The sequence below is a fragment of the Cebidichthys violaceus genome, unplaced genomic scaffold (assembly GCF_023349555.1).
Source record: "Cebidichthys violaceus isolate CVI_PGR_0920_01 unplaced genomic scaffold, fCebVio1.0.p SCAF_56, whole genome shotgun sequence".
NCBI classification, from domain to species: Eukaryota; Metazoa; Chordata; class Actinopteri; order Perciformes; family Stichaeidae; genus Cebidichthys; species Cebidichthys violaceus.
Genome location: NW_027176772.1, coordinates 1264222 through 1278697, shown reverse-complemented (window position 1 = coordinate 1278697; position 14476 = coordinate 1264222).

Below are 14476 nucleotides of genomic sequence, written 5' to 3'. Positions count from 1 at the left end.
GTATATATTTACCAGCCCACACGTCAACCATCACAAACGGATCACACCGAAGCCACCGCGACACGCTCCGGCTATTTTAAGTAACATCTTGACGCGTGTCCTTCTATGTGTCACTGGATAAATGTCACTTTTTGTGGATGGATTCATACTTTACACAGCGGCAGAGATGCGGGGATGGATAGATGGTGCAGCCGGTTCAGCTGTGGGTGCTTTTTTTTTTTTTTTTTTTTGTCTCCGCTGACGGGAGGCATGAAACTCATCAGTCAGCTTTTAAAAATCTTTACCTCTCGTGGAAAAGAACGAGAAAAAATAAAATCGATACTCAAAAAGCAATACATAATGAAACAGAGGGTTATTCTGCAGTTCACGTGGGTCAATTTAACAACTAATGCGCTATTTTCAGACAACTGTGAGGCTCTGACATAGTGGCCTCATAACGGTTCTAAATTAATAATCATTGCTGGAGGGCTGCTTCTTTCAGTTTCAGCAGTTACAAGGCCACTGATAGTAACGCTGATCCACCAGTGAGCAGTGTTGACGCCGGGGAATTTACCAAAGGAGTTTAGCTAAGTACAACCAAATAAGGCATTTGTAGGTGTTAAAATGAACTTTTATGAGCTGAAAACACACTGTGAAAGGTTGTAAGTTGTTTGTAGTGACCTGTCAATCACTGTGTAGCCCCGCCCCTAACGCATCCCCTGCTTTATGGTCTGTGTGACTCTAAATGTTCCATAATGTACTAAATGAACATCATGCTGTATTGAAGAAGACTGTAAACTAGAGATTGAGACCATAAACTCATGTTTACAATGTTTACTGAGGGAATAAATCAAGAGAGAAGTAGAGTCATTTTAGACTAGACTTCTATACAACCAGAGGAGTCGCCCCCTGATGGACATTAGAGAGAATGCAGGTTTAACACATGAAGCTTTAGCTTCATGTTTCAGAACAGGAGGCCTGTTAGTGACACAGATGGGGTCAATGTGAAGCTTCCGTTCAGAGAGGATGCTACTAGTTGTCACCAAAGAAGTCTTTATGTTGTTCATTTGTTACTTTGACGAGATATCTATTAATTTTAATCATAATATTAGCAATAACTGTTTGTTTACATTAGATTTATTTAATACTGCTTGTGTTAAGAATAGGGTTGCAACCATGAATGTTTCAATTATCAATCTATTTAGATTCCTTTTATTAATTTCTTGAATAATTGTTTCGTCTATAATAATAATATCAGAATAGTGAACAATCGTTCCGTAGTCCAGAGCTTGTTTTGTCCAAGTTTGAACTTGTTTCTTCTTGATAAATGACTCAGAACATTAACTGAATATCAAAGTAGTTGATTAGTTTGGTTATGGTGTGCGGTAAGACGTTCAAAATCAGCCTCCCAAAAATCAGGTATCATATTTGCACGTAAAATTTCAAATCACCAAATTGATATCCAGCTCCAACGTCCTGTTTGCGCTGCAGTGATTGCCGTGAGTCAAGTCGCCGCAGCCTCCATCTTTCACCGCAGTGGCACGGTTGAAGTGCTCCATCCTGCAAAACTGATGGAGCCATGAAAGAGACTTCAAAGGCCCCGGGGCCGTTTCATGCTGTTCTGTGTTTTACAGATTCACTTTCTGCAGCCCTTTCTCAGTCCTGCGGGAATTTATATTCACACCTCGCATTGCGCGTCTGTGCCTCTCTCCGTTCACAATGCCTTGACCTCTATAAAGCTTTGACATTTTAGTCAAATAACATGCGCTGCGATTTCCTGTTTCGACAACTGTGACACCCGAATCGATGTGGGTTAAAGACACACAATTCGTGATTAATCCACCAAATCTATATGAATGTCAGATATGTGCTCGTCAAAGAGGATGAAAAGGAAGACGTGGACCCGCATGTACGATCGTATGCTCCCGGACTTTCACAATAAGGCTCCGCACATAAAGCTGAGTGTTTAAATATGTGATGTTCTTCAAAAGGAATGTGTTTCTATGAATCGTGTGCAGTAAAGTCACATGGAAGAATACTTCGCAAATTTAGAAACGACTCAACCGCAACAGTCGTAGATTCGGAAGCGTTATGCTAGTTGCGGCTAACGTAGCCTCGAGCCGCTAGCCTCGAGCAGAGATGAGGAGCTTCCTTCCGAGTGAAGCCAATACAGAAGTGTCTCAAAACCTGCATTCTCTCTAATGTCCACCAGGGGGCGACTCCTCTGGTCTTATAGAAGTCTAGTCTAAAATGACTCTACTTCTCTCTTGATTTATTCCCTCAGTAAACATTGTAAACATGAGTTTATGGTCTCAATCTCTAGTTTACAGTCTTCTTCAATACAGCATGATGTTCATTTAGTACATTATGCTCCATTTAGAGTCAAACAGACCATAAAGCAGGGGATGCTTTAGGGGCGGGGCTACACGGTGATTGACAGATCGTTGCCGCTACCAGAGCCGAATACAAATAAGTAGTAAATCTTTGCAGCTGTTGCAAGTCTCTCTGCTAGTTGAAGTCGCTCCCTAAAACATTGATTGTGATGGTCAGAAAAAGAAGCCCTCAATTTAATAATTTGCTTTCAGAGCGTAGCCGGTCGCGTTGCTAAAAGTGTCCCAAAGGGAACGCCACGCCGGTCGCAGCACAGACTGAGGCTTTCATGCTCCGTCCAGCAGCTAAAAGCTCTGGATGAAATCATCTCCCCCTCCAGATTATGGCATTCATTACTTCTGAAAAGAGCTTTTGGCGTGAAAGGAGAGGGATTGGAGGGTGTAAAAAAAAAGAAAAAGAAAGAAGAAGCAGCAGGAACATTCTGCCCAAAACAACATGTGTTCATTGGATGCTGTGGCACGTTTCTGTTTGTAGATGTATGGACAGATTTTAGTGTGTGTGTGTGTGTGTGTGTGTGTGTGTGTGTGAGATTGAGGAAGAGAAAGAAAGAGGGAGAAGATCATCGGCTCGTATCCTGATTCAGTTTGAACGAGACATTCTTCATCTCTCTTCACAACACGTCTCCTCATATAGGTCACCAAAGCTCTTCATTATCATCTTTCTTTCTCCGCTGAATGCCTCTCTTCTTCTTCCTCTTAATTTCTGTCATTTGTCTGTTTCCTGCCATGAAAACGACAGTAAAACAGCATCTTTTCCTCCTCTCTCTCTCTCTCTCTCTGAAGACCAGGGAACATAATCCAATCCCTTCCTATTCCAGAGCTTATTGAATATGAGAGAGCCCTCTCCATTTCATTATCAAGCAGGGCTGCAGTTTGGACTGACCCAAAGGGGGGAAGAACGCCTTTCCCTTTCATTCATTTGAGCATTTGAATATGGATGTGTCCAAAATTCACACCAGTATTCTTTGAGACAGCTGTGACATAAATATTCATGAGGATGTTCTCATGCTCGCCAGAAACGCCCGCATCTTTGTCCCTGCGGAGACAGTTTTACTTTGTTTGTTTTTTCTTTATGCTTGTTTGTTGGAAGTGTGCGTACTCTTTTTTTTGTTAAAGCTGCATTCACGTATATTTATCGCCACATTAGAGGGCAGAATAACTCCAAACCGAGCTGACGGACACACGTTCTGGACACGTTACCGTCTCGTCAAGGTGGTTTTTGGCGATTTTAAATTGCCTCTTTACACTCCTGGGCAGATCCAGAGCAACATTAGTGTTCACTAAGCTCTTCTTTTGTCTCTGATTTGGTCTCCTCCTGAACATATCTTGGTTTGTAGCTGCTAGATGTGCATCTTTCTTCACCAGCTGCTTGCTGGCTTTGTTATTCATTTTTTATAAAGCAGCAAACGGCAGCAGGAGCTTTCTATCTTTCTATCTCATAATTTTGACTTTATATCTCATAATTTTGACTGTCTATCTCATAATTTCAACTGTCTATCTCATAATTTCAACTTTCTATATCATAATTTTGACTTTCTATCTCATAATTTCGACTTTCTATCTCATAATTTTGACTTTATATCATAATTTCAACTTTCTATCTCATAATTTTGACTTTATATCTCATAATTTCGACTGTCTATCTCATAATTTCAACTGTCTATCTCATAATTTCAACTTTCTATATCATAATTTTGACTTTCTATCTCATAATTTCGACTGTCTATCTCATCATTTCGACTTTCTATCTCATAATTTCGACTGTCTATCTCATCATTTCGACTTTCTATCTCATAATTTCGACTGTATCTCATCATTTTGACTTTATATCTCATAATTTCTCATAATTTCGACTTTCTATCTCATAATTTCGACTTTCTATCTCATAATTTCGACTTTCTATCTCATAATTTTGACTTTCTATCTCATAATTTCAACTTTCTATCTCATAATTTCGACTGTATCTCATAATTTCGACTTTCTATCTCATAATTTCGACCATGGGGATATTTTTATTACCAACTCTTACTGGACGTCCACATCCAATGACGTCGCAGGAGTTTGAGACCTGTGTGCTCCATGGATGATCAACCTTCTGAGCAGACCTCCTCCGTACACATTTCTCTGTTATTGCTTGATGCTTCTGAGGTGACTTGTTTTTAGCAACCTCTACTTCTCGTACCACACTTTGCAGCAACAGGCGGAGTTTATTTGCTCCGTCTAGTTGATGAAAACACGCTTTTATTTGCATTATTCCCTTTTTGCGACGTTTCAAACGCTCTCTTAAAATGTGCTTGTCGATACTAATAGAAACACATCTAGTGGCGGAAAGTACTGAAGTACAACGTTGCACTTAGTTTTTGGATGGTTCGTCTGTAAAATAGTCAAAGACTTCACTTATAATTCAACTGATGTTTATAGTAGAAGAAAATATAATCTACATAATGTATATTGTATTGCAGGAACAAAGAAGAAAGGGAGCTTATTGAATTCTGTGAAGAAACGCTCCGAGTAAGCGAATGTGTTTTGAACTACAGCGACGGTTTATTAAATTGTGTTCGCATGTAAACTGTTTAGAGCTCCGCACCTTTGAGTGTGTTTTTGATTCCCGGAGCTTCACAATACGACTAGCGGAGATCAAATAGGACTTTAATGTGACTTGCGGGAAGCGGAGCTCGTCTGCTCGTCTCGACTCTTCAAACAACTTTCAGAAGCTTTTTCTCATGCGTAACATAAATCCCCCCCCCCCCATTACAATAAAACCTACGCGTCAGCCTGCTGCCGTACGAGTGTCGTACTATAGAGATGTGTGTATATATATATATATATATATATATATATATATATATATATATATATATATATAAGCCGACTCAGTGATTATCTTAGAAACACGAGCGTCAGAGCGTCAGAGCCCTGTCACTGCGGCTAACAGTTTGAAACGTGGATAAAAGGATCTCTTTCACTGAAGGCTGATTACACGGCTTCAGCTGATATTTTCTGAAACACTCACTCACTCCTCCTCCTCCTTTTTTTTTTTTTTTTTTTTTCCCGCCACACTCATGTTCACTATTTATTCTATTTAAACTCAACCCTAAGATGACTGACTGACTAATTCCGTGTAATACATAAGATGGGGTCCCGCTGGGATTTGGACGATTGGCGCTCATAGACACGTAGGGGGGGGGGGGGGGGGACCATTTTGGCGCCGTTAAAGGGGTCAGCTTTGAAAACGCGCTGAAGGATAATGACTGGGTTTTTGTGCGCGTGTGATCGTGTGTGTGTGTGTGTGTGTGCGTTATCGATCTGTTCAGGGCCTCTCCCCTGGATAGCTGATTTTCTGGGCAGAGAGACAGAGAGTCTTATATTTCTGAAACCTTTCACGCACTTTCTCACCATCTTTCCCTTCTTCCTCTCCTTTTTAGGTATCCCATCCTCGACAGGATATCCCTCTCTTTGCTCGAACCTCAGCTTTTATCCCCCTCGCCGTCTTTCCCGTTTGTCCTCTTTTCATCCCCCTTTCCCCCCCCCCCCCCCCCCTCCTTTCCTCCACTGCCAGCCCCTTTTTTTTGCCGCACCGTCGGATCAGACGGAACAACACGACTCACAAGAGAAGGGCTGGATTCCCCTTTGGTTCTCCATTTGATATCAAACGGGGGCCGTGGGCCGCGTGTAGAGAGCCTTAAAAACCGTCGCTGGAAAACATGAAACACTGACATGAGACTAAACTGTGCTGGATCGAGAGGCCAAATTGTACACAAGAGGAACGGGAAGGGGGCTCCTTTGAAATGCAATCTCTTTTAGATTTACTGCTTGAAATAGTGACTTGCTTAGCAGACAAACACTGTGGAGTATTGTGAAGAAGTCGTGAATTAAATAAGCGGTGATAATCTGTCATCTCAAAGTAAGGAGCTGGTTTATGACGTGATCGATAACGTCAGGTTGCTAGCGATCTTTTCTTTTGAATGAATTTTCAAAAAGTTATTGGCATAAATGTGGCGAGTGGGTCTGCCTAGGGGGCGCTATATCGACTGTGTTACTTGGTATTATATGTAGCTTTGTCTGAGTTGTGTTTTGGAGTTCGTACAAACAGCTGAGATGACTTCGTAGAGCAGCAGCTGCAGTTTGAGCAGGTATGCGACATCATTATATTCGTTACTGATGAGTGAATTTTTGGATGAACGTGTGTGTGTCCCCCCCCCCCCCCCCCCCTCCCCCGCCGGCAGGGGGCTCTCGGGTCCAGAAGGTAAGCCCCATTTCAATGCCCTGTTGTTCGGGTGCAATATGTGTGACTCACTGCCTTGTTACCAAAAAATAAACCCAGAAGGAGCTTATTGTTCACCGCTGCTTTGGAGTTATTGCAAAACGAACATAATGGGGAAATAGGAATCAGCTGTTTCGGTGTCCGAAAGTTTTCCGTGCAGCGTTTGCCGATGCCGTTCGATGAGGTAACCCGCTCCTCAGACAAGAGTGCGGCGCTCCGAACGACGCTCCGGATCTACGGATAATATAAAAAAAAAAAAGTGAACGCACCCTGCAGGTATTTCAGGACTCAATCACACGGACGTACGGCGAAAGCATCGAGCGAGGCTCCCGGCATCTGGTGCGGTTCCAAAAAGAGACCTCGACGTTGAAAACCTCTAACACCTCCGTCTGTCTGACCGTTTCGGTGAGGCGGAGGGACGGTAACTTCCAGAAACCAGAGCGGCCGGGACATCTGGGACATGAGTGTGTGTGTGTGTGTGTGTGTGTGTGTGTGTGTGTGTGTGTGTGTGGCGGGGGGGTGATACGCGGTGGCAAGTCGACGAGAGGAGTGTGTCATTGTAACATTAGACTATTACACTAATCCCCCCCGTTTAGACACACTTCAAAGAGACGGTTAAAAAAAAAGAATTGGAGAATGGGCCCAGAGGGGTGTTCGGGTGTCAGGGGCCGTGTTTGTGTGTGTGTGTGTGTGTGTGTGTGTGTGTGTGTGTGTGTGCATACTTTGCTATAATGGGTGTGCATCTGTGGGGGTGTTAGAAATGTGTGTGTCAGTTGGTGGGGTTGTGTGCAGAGAGGTGAGGACTTGACCCCCTGAGGTTAATCCTGCATCTTAACCGTGGAGAAATGTGATCCATAACACACACACACACACACACACACACACACACACACACATATATACACACACACACATATACACACACACACACACACACTCGAGGCGAGTGTAGAGGAAGCAGTCGGGTGTCCAGACTGTATTTGCAGTATTTTTAGCTTCTCTCAAAGCGTGCGTCAAACAAAGACTGCCTTTCACATGCCCAGTCTGGCCTCCCTCCCTCCCCTCCCTCCCATTTATTCTTTCCTCCTCCCTTAGTCTCTTTTTCCTTTCTCTCCCTCCCTTCATTCTTCCCTCCCCGCGATCTGTTTCTACCCTTCTCCGACCCCAGCCGTGTTCATTTTCTTTTTAACCCCCTTTCCCTCCCCTCCCTCCCTTCCTCCATCCCATCCCTCTCCTCCCTTGAGGCCCATTCATCCAGCAGCACCTTAATAAACCCTGCCTCTCTCTCTCTCTCTCTCTCTCTCTCTCTCTCTCCCGTCCTCCCTTCAGTCACAACTTTCTTTCTCCTTCTTTCTCTCTCGTCTCCACCACGACCCCGCAGCTCTGGCTAAATAAACACGGGGCGCCCAGCTGGTGACCAGGTTTCTATTCCCCGCTTTCAAATCCCTCTCTTCCTCCCCTCCTCCCTCCTCCCTCCTCACCCTCTCTCTCTTATAGGCCTTCAGAGGCTTCGCAGTCACACTATCCGCTACTGACCACGGTTGTCGCCACAAAGGAGATCTATTGGATCTACTGCAAACACACACACACACACACACACACACACACACACACACACACACACACACACACACACACACACACACAGGGCTGGCAGGAGTGGAGGTTGATGGGTAAAATAAAAATGTATTCACCCAGCTGTCCGTTGATTTATTTGTTTATTTATTCATAAGTAACGGTAGTTATTTCAACCCTAAACCACAATCTTTTCGGAGGTTTATTTTGAAGTCCCCTTTTTTTCGGTATGATGTCATACTTTTTTTAAGGAAAGTATCCTTTTACATGGAGGAATGAAACTTTAGCTTCTAGTCTAGACACTCACAGTAAAAGTGTGACATTTACTGGGTGTAATTCCACTATTGATTTGACTCCCGCACTCCTCACCTTCTATTGATATGTCATGTTTTTTTATGTTACGGCTGACAATGAGCTCCTGCCAGGCGCTTCAAACCACCGAGCTCTAAATTATGACCGCGCTGAACCACGCAGGTCCTTTTTTTTTTGAGAGACTTTTATGTGGAGCTTTGTGCCGACGATCCCGACAGAGCTGCGTATCGACGAGTCGCTGAGAAGATTCTGGACTCGTTGCGTTACGAGACGTTATTATTAAGAGATAAATCACGGCGTGTGGTGCGTAAAGTTTACTTCTCTTTGTCTTTCGCGTCTCTGAAATATCCGCGCGTCTGTCTGCTAACTGTCGGAAACAATGACAAACGCATCTCCTGCATTTGGCGATTAGAATTAGTTAAAACGCACGTTCAACGACACACACACACACACACACACACACACACACACACACACACATAAACACAGTACACACAACCAAATGAGCAGGCTCAATGGGAGTCATGCACACGACACAAAGACATAAATGTATCACAAACACAGACGACACTTTTAAGATAAGCCTGGAATCGGATAAAGCCGGCCGTATCGCAACCCGCCAAGTCCCAACGCGTCCCAATGGAGCGTGTGTGCATTTCACAGAGATCAAGTGTGTGTGTATGTGTGTGTGTGTGTGTGTGTCCAGACTTACCCAAGTGTGTGTTTTTCCTGCCCTCCCTCTTACTCGGTTTCACAGAGAGAGTGAGCTGAGAGGTGCCACTTTGTAAGAAAAGAGCCGGAATACAAAAAAAACCTAAAACCCGATCGGCGGAACTCAGTTCAGCCGGCTTAGCCTGTGTTTTGGATAACTCTTTCTTTTGACGGCCGTGTCTCCGCCGCATTACGAGGACCTTATTTATGAGTGTATTTAGTCTTCATGAAAGGACCCGGCTGTGTGTGTGTGTGTGTGTGTGTGTGTGTGTGTGTGTGTGTGTTACCCACTGACGGCTCTGGACACAGACATGATGTCATCTTGATTATACTTCATAAATACATTGAAAAGAACATGACCATTGCAAAACTTTCCTTCTCAAGGCATTAATTATGAAAGATTTACGTTTGCTCAAAAATATTGCACAAATATTACACAACGATGGAAACAAATCCAGCAACAAATAAATCCAGAGTTCATTTAACGTCGTGTCTTTCTGCACCGGTGGACTCAAAAACGACGACGTTAAAACACTCCCTGCTGCTTATGAAATATCAGTCGTATAGATTTTCCACTTGTTTTCATCGGCGGACGTTAATCGGTTCACTCAGACTGAACGTAGCCGCATAGAGCTGAGCAGAAGACGATGGAAAACATTGGAAAACGTTTGTATTTAAGTGGGAGTGCGTGACGTGCCGTAATATATATATATATATATGTATGTATATATATATATATATTGGGTGTCGTACTGAGTACAGAAAGTCCTTTTTAAACCTAGTATGTCTGTCACTTCTCTCTTATTCCCTCCATGTGAAAAGACAAGTTCTGTCTTTCTCCGTCTTCAGTGTTCTTGACTTGACTTCAGGACTTTAACCCAGGAGACCTCTGTCTGTGTCCCGCATGAAACCAAAACTAAAAGTTGTCTTTCTGCTTGTTGTGTAACACTGTTTAGATTGATATGTAACATTATGTGTTATTTATCAATGCTGGTTACATTAGTTATAAATTATTTATTTTGTACATACAATGTCAACCAAGTGTTGCGAACCCCAACCAATTGTTTCCCAATGTTAACCATGTCGGCATTGTACTTTTCTGCTGGAGTGATACAAGGCTGGTATAAAATGTGTTTTATATATTACAATACAAAACATTGTTTTTGGTTCAGAATTGTCGACATTCTACGTATCCTGTGGTTTGCGTTTATGTACAATAACAGCAAATTTTACTGGCGACTGGCATCATATCTCTGTATGTTTAGGTACTTCCTTTGGCATTCTTTTATTATTTTTAATTTAAAGGTAATATTTCCAAGATATTCTGAAATAACATAACAGATTCTCATGAAGCACAAACAACAAAGGGCAGAAAAACAACATACGAAAATTTCAGACAAATTGCATCAACTAATGAATTAGCGGCGTTGTTGTTACCAGGAAATGAACATTACGTGTTAGAATAGTCCTTAAACCCTGTGTTGTAAATCTTCCATGCACGTAAAATAATCTGGTTTTAAGTGACTTTGAAGCTCACACCGAGATGAGGGTGACAAAATGACAAATCGTCCGTCAGCATGAGCAACGTTGGTGGCAACGCCAAGGCTTCCAGGACGTGGATATAATCTTTAATTATATCAGAAGGACTCCTCTGCCATTTTCCAGCAACAGAATAGGTTTAATTTGCTCATCTGATTATTGGAGAGATGGTTGTCACCCTCTCAATTCGGGAACAAAATGTGCTTAAACTGAAGGTGCAGTTCATTTCTGCATTAACGATTCATATTTGTGATAAGCTATTAAGTTTTAAATCGATTTCTTCCTTTGCAGTAAGTACAACTTTAGCTTCTTAAATTGGAACTTTTAGGGTGAAGGATTAACGGCGTCGGACTGGAAGCTTGTGAAAAAAGCAAAAGTTGAGACACGAGTCGCGCTGCTCTGCGGTCTGCCGAGCGGGTGATTGAAGGGTCGAGAGTGTCACATTATAGCGATCGGGTTCTACTTTATGGGCCGTGTCCAACGGCCGGAATATAACCTCTTCTGATGTTCATACGATGTGGACGTAAAAACGTGCACGCGTGCAGCTGCAGACGTGCAACACCACCACCGCAGTGAGGCCCAAACACATGTGGCGGATCGGTTTTCTGTGGTATTCATGGCACTTTTCTTTGGAGTTCCCGTTTCCTGAAATGCAAGGGCTGTCGATGCACGACGAGGGTAGGCGAGATGTCGTCATGACTGCCATTCACAGACATCCCCGACATCCCAATATTTGTATTCATGCGTGACTCAAACCCACTCGCAGATACCAAATATTGCAAGGAAACTGCAAACTAGTGGAACCCACTTCGCTTCTCCACAAACTGATTCAAAAAGGCTCGACTGCTCTGAAAACCAGCTGGAGCGGCTCGATGGAAATTTTCATGTAGTACACGACTCCCGAAAAGACGGTTGAGCGGCAACAGGCGGCATCCTCCATTACTGATCTGCGGAGGATCCGGCATCACAGGGTCAGGCCGGGACAAGAGAAACCCAGCATGTGCAGCGGTGTCGGGAGGGAGGAAGACGATATATTAATTTCGTTTTGTTTGAACCCCATCGCTGGAAAGTCAGTCTGCAGAGAAAGCGGGAGGGGAAGCCGGGGAAACCTTCCGGAACCACTTGTACAGGGATATTCCACAACCGCTGCTGCAGGAAGACGTGTCCTGCAGCCTGAACAGTTGAGGGGGGGGTTCTGGACGCCATCGGCAGAATGCTCAGCTCACCGGTTACATGTAACGGGCAGCATTGGGGGGGGGGGGGGGGGGGGTGACTGTTTCACTATAGGCAAATTCACCTCATTTGATCACGATGGGCGCAGAAAAAACATCAACGAATCGATACGCGTTACTGTTGATTTCTTTGTTTACAGGAGTCGGAGTCAGTGGATTGCTTCCGCGTCTTCCCCACTAAGATCCGGTGCGGTGGTGTGTCGGCCGCAGCACGCAAAAAATGTACTTGCTCGACCTTATTATGCATGTCAGATTTATTTACTTATTAATCAAATGTGCCGAAACACCAACTCCCGATTGTTTTCTTGTCGCGCTTGTATGGACCTGATGATACGTCATCCGCATCCCCTTTGATGTCCAATTAACATACCGGATGATGCGGTTCTGCCGGCTTCATTCCCCCAGCGTGCACACTGGAGAATGTCAAGCGGCGAGGATGAGAGTCAGCTCCTCCGAACACTTGAACCGTGCTTCTCCGCCACGGAAAAATGGCAATCGGGAGCCGAGAGAAGGAGTTCAAGCATCTTAGCGTCTTGTTTATAAGTGGGGGTTTGGAAAATGGAAGCATGATATTGAGGAGCGGATTGATGCCACATTCACCGTAATATGGATGCAGTACCGGACTGATTTGGTCATAAGCTCCGGGTACAGACTCAGGATCCTGGTCCGGACTGGATCGGCAGTTTTGTTCTGAAAAGGGCTCGTTGAGGTACTTTGGGCAATCTGATTAGGATGCCCCCCAGGATGCTTCCCTGTGAAGGCATTCTGGGCACCATCCAACTGGGTGGAGACCTCGGGGGCAGACCCGGAACACGCTAAAGGGATTACATATCCCATCTGACTTTAATGCTCCCTCAAGACCCCCCCCCCCCAGGAAATGCTGGAGGAAGGGGGGGGCTAGGGAGAGGGATGTCTGGGCTACCTTGGATGGTTGACGTGTTGCCATTGCAAACCAAACAAGCTTCTTTTTATGTGTGTGTTTATGAGTGTGTGTGTGTGTTTGGTGTATCCTGGTTCATTTTGCATTAATTCCGGCAGCTGCAATGATCTTTGTTGTACACTTGCCGTCCAGTGGCAATGAATTGCATCAGTATGTTTATTTCAAATTAACTTTTTAAACAGGTTTTAAATTGCTTATGACAACACGGCGTTCATGTAAACACTCGGAACCGCGTCGGTGTGAAGGGCTCACCGGGGGGGAAACGACGTGTCGAGTGGAATCCTGGAGTTAATAAAGTCGAAGAATCCCCAGTTCGCATGTGGAGCGATAATCATCTCATTGTACGGAATGATTCCCCGCCTCTGAGATGTAAGTGCACATGCGAGCCGGTGCTAAGATGCCCTCGTGACAAACAAAGCGGTGAAGCATGAAAAAAAAAAACCCAACAACAACTAGACGCTAACTCCCACCGCCGTCTGTCTAAATCGCACCCGTTCATATCCCAGCATGCACCACGCTTGCTCTCAGTCACATACAGTCGCATCCCAAATGCACAAAACAGCCATCCGTTTTATGGGCATCAGAAATGGCCTGTGGGGAAATATGTAGTTTAGTAAAAAAAAAAAAAAAAAAAACAACAACCACTAATCAAGTTGTGAAATAATTTAGGACACACAGGCACAAGCACACACACACACACACACACACACACACACACACACACACATTAAAAGGATGAACAATCCTCAATTATTATCCGACTCCGCCAAGATATTATTCTTTTATATGAGCTGATTAAAATTGCCAAGGACCAGACAAATATAATGGAGCGTTTGTTCTTCTTTCCTGATGATTAGTTTCAACCCCGCAATTAATGGGAACATTTGCCGTTTGCAAAGGAAGACGGTTCGGTTGATTGAAAGGAGAGGATTGTTGGGTTGATTTGTGGGCTCGGTGGTTCAGTCCAGCTCAGTCCTAGCTTTAAGCTCAGACTGTGATTTTACTGTAAAACTGCTCCAGAGAAGCGGAAGCAGAAAGATAAGTGCTCTTTGGGAGAGAAATCTTCACCGGAAGGTCATTATTAGTGTGTCTAGTCAGGTATAGAGTGTTGGTCCACTCGGATGACTCACAGTGTTTTAATACAGCGCTCTCAATCCTTTCAGATCTATTTTTATTTTTATTTTTTGGACATCACTGGAGAAAATGCAGGAATATAAAGTCACATTCAGAGCTTTTTTAAATGTCATCATTTTGCTCGGTTAGCTCCTGGTATCTATTGCCGCCGCAGGGGAGAAAAAAGAAATCAATTTTAGTTATCAATGTCGTACGATTCAGTTAAATAACAGGAACAGAAACATCGGTGACTGTGAATAATTAGAAGTGTGTGCGTGTGCACATTTCACGTGTTTATATCATGCACCTTTTATTAAAAGCTTTCAAGACACATTTCGACAAATGCATCTAAAAACGCCACGGCGTTAAAACTCATGCCGAATGGCCTATGATCACAGAACTACCTGTTTGTGTATAATAT